The sequence below is a fragment of the Dendroctonus ponderosae genome, unplaced genomic scaffold (assembly GCF_020466585.1).
Source record: "Dendroctonus ponderosae isolate FM_Combo_2020 unplaced genomic scaffold, Dpon_F_20191213v2 Dpon_F_20191213_1, whole genome shotgun sequence".
NCBI lineage: Eukaryota > Metazoa > Arthropoda > Insecta > Coleoptera > Curculionidae > Dendroctonus > Dendroctonus ponderosae.
The window spans coordinates 40,135,004-40,138,013 of NW_026017110.1; positions in this window are offsets into that span (position 1 = coordinate 40,135,004).

Sequence of the window (3,010 nt, forward strand, 5' to 3'; positions counted from 1 at the left end):
ATTCAAATCCAAAGTCCTCAATCATTCAAACCCACTAATCCAAGATACATTTAATATCACCCCACCTCAAAATAACCAGGGCCAAAAATCCATCATGGCCCCTCTTAACTGGGATTAGCTCCCCAACCCCCCCCGCACAATCACACATTTTACCCCCCACACCACCCTTATACCTCAAAACCCCTTTCTCCCCTCCCCCCCTATCATTTCTCCCCCACAGCAAACCTAGCCAGAGGTACATAGGGCAAGTAATGCTTGGGCGGCATTCTCAATTACTTAGTCAATTTCGACAAACTCAAATAAGCCTTTAAAGGCACTCATAAAAGAGCAAAAGTTCCGACGAACTAGCTCTAGCGGAAAATATCAGCAACACGGAATCGCATCAGAACAGTGTAAGCCTTTAAGCAAAGCACTTCTGAAGATGCAAGCCACTCGTGCTTGCAAAACGTCAAGAAGAAAATCTACCGAACGACGGCCTAAAAACCCGAAAAACCCATTAGTTTCAAGAAATGGCCTCGAAACTGATTGCGAAACGAAAAACTCTTTTGATAATATAATATTAAATTAATAAATGTCTTGAAAACCGCTTCACTTTTGAGATACAGTGTGTCGGCTAACAGTAAGTGTTTTAGTTTTTTGGTTTCAAATGCTCATTAATACAGAACAAAGAAACACACTTAAATTCAACAATTCTATATTTCTAGAGTAAATGTTCATTAGAAAACCTACAAGCTTGGTTAAACACGAATTGTCCTTAAAGAAATATTGGACCTTTTGGTCCGGTTGTGTGCTATTCAGGTTCACCCGATCTCAAATAATTACAACATTATTTGTCTAATGATCCTATAAATTGATCAGACTATTAAGATACAGTTTATAGATAGGTATTTCAGTTTTGATGCTTGATGTTTTCAGGCTGGATGACAAATTTTAGTCTAAATATTGCCATGTAAGCAGAGGCAATTCGTATTGGAGACGAGAGGCAGTGCTAGTAGCATTAGATTTGGGGTAACTCGCATTTCTTGCTTGTTCCCCAATCGATGGCAGTAAAAAAATATACATGTTTATTCATAATATAGTACGCTCTGTAAGACGTTTTTTAATGGCAGCGGCTAGAAAATAAAAATCTATACTAAGATACCCGGAGGCTGAGACGTAGAGTACCTACTGTTTTCTACCAACTAAAAAACCCACGTTTTTGGCTGCATGTTTCCTGAATAAATTATTTATACCTTAATCAACTTACGCAATTCAGCGTTGGGATAAATTTCGAGGTTCCTGAAATAACTTTGAGCTTTCCTCCTGATGAATTCGACTAAGGGTTTCTTCCGCAGTTCCCTGTATATCTTTAATTTAGGTGTGCTCCACGATGCTTCTATGGTCATTCACATTCACACAGTCTTTTCTTTCTGTGCCTGTAACGTTTTCAGGCCGAAACAGCGTGTTCTCCTAGTCATTGTAGATGAGGGTTCTTTTAAATTTGAGGCTCCATTGTTGAGATATTTGATTTCCAAAATGACGGAAAATATTAGTTTTTGTTGTTTTTCTTTAAAACGGTTAAACATGGAAAAGTTCAAATTTGATATTCATTATAAGCTACTTGAGTGCCATTTTATGATAGTGTTTTGTGGTTCAGTTTGCTTTTATACAGGGTAGAAACGTAAAACACCTACTTTAGTTTTGTTCAGAACTTTTTTGTGTGTACTTAAACTTTTATCAACATAATTTGTTTAATTCGAACAATTTGTTTACCAAGTTTTTTTAATCTCTTATTGTTATTTCCTAAGACCACTCGTTTGACTGCAAAAAAATAAAATAGTTTTTTTTGCCGGTCTCAAAATGTATAAGTAATTAAGTTGATTTTTTTAAATCTAATAACGTTTTCATATAACAGTTTTAGTACGCATTATTAGTTAATTACTAACAACCTAAATTATTATTCGAAATTTGTGTTTTGATTCAGTTTAAAATATTAAGTTTTAATAAATTTTACTTAAATAATAACATGGTAACAATATGCGCAAAGATATAAACAAACAAAATTAAATTTAAATAAACATTCTAATGTTAACTTTGCAGCTGTTCAAATTGGTTACCTTGACATTCTTGGAATAATCGCAGTCGTTTAATGAAACAAAAATTTACAGACCGTAAAGTATTCACGGAAGTTTTTATTTCATTAGAAATATTAAATATTATTTCCTGAAGTTCTTCGATTAGAATCACTACTGCTGAATACACCGTATTTTTCAAATGGCCCCAGAAGTAAGACTCAAGCGCGTTTATATCGGGAGATCTAGGAGGACAGATTGTAGTTGCTTCTTGACCTCTCCCAATCCAACTGCCTGGAACGTTTTGATCAATCCAATGTCGCACCTGCAAAGAAAAATGAGCAGGGGCACCATCGTGCATATACCACATTTGTTGTCGTAGTTGAAGGGGAAAATCTTCCAGTAACTCAAAAATATTGTTTTGTGAAAAAATCGAGTACTCAGCCCCTCCTAAGCGTCTAGGTAAGATCTGCGGTCCAGCCCAGACGTTGAGAGAGAACGAATGTTGGAATTTTGGTTTTTCGGCAGACCATTCGTGCACATTGTGATAATTAAAAACGCTTCCTTTTTTGTAAATAAAGCTTCATCGGTGAACAGTTTTTGCTGGGTGAATTGAGAGTTTATATTACGATTGCCTAGAATTTCTGAGCAAAATCTTACTCGCAGTTCATGATCTGTTGGTAATAACTCTTGTGCTCTTTTAAAGTCGAAAGGATGCAAGCCGTTGATAAAATGCGCCAAATTCTAGTAGCAGACATATTAAAATGTCTTGACGCTTTCCGGATAGATGCTCTTGAAGTGTCATCAAAATAATCCAAAAACGCAGGTTCTTGTCGAATACTAATTACATATTCCCTACCTTCGACGCGTAAATGTTCCAGTGACTCGTAATCTTAAACGAATATTGGTAAAAGTTGGATTGCTACGAACTCTACGATTAGGAAATTTTTCTGCGTAAA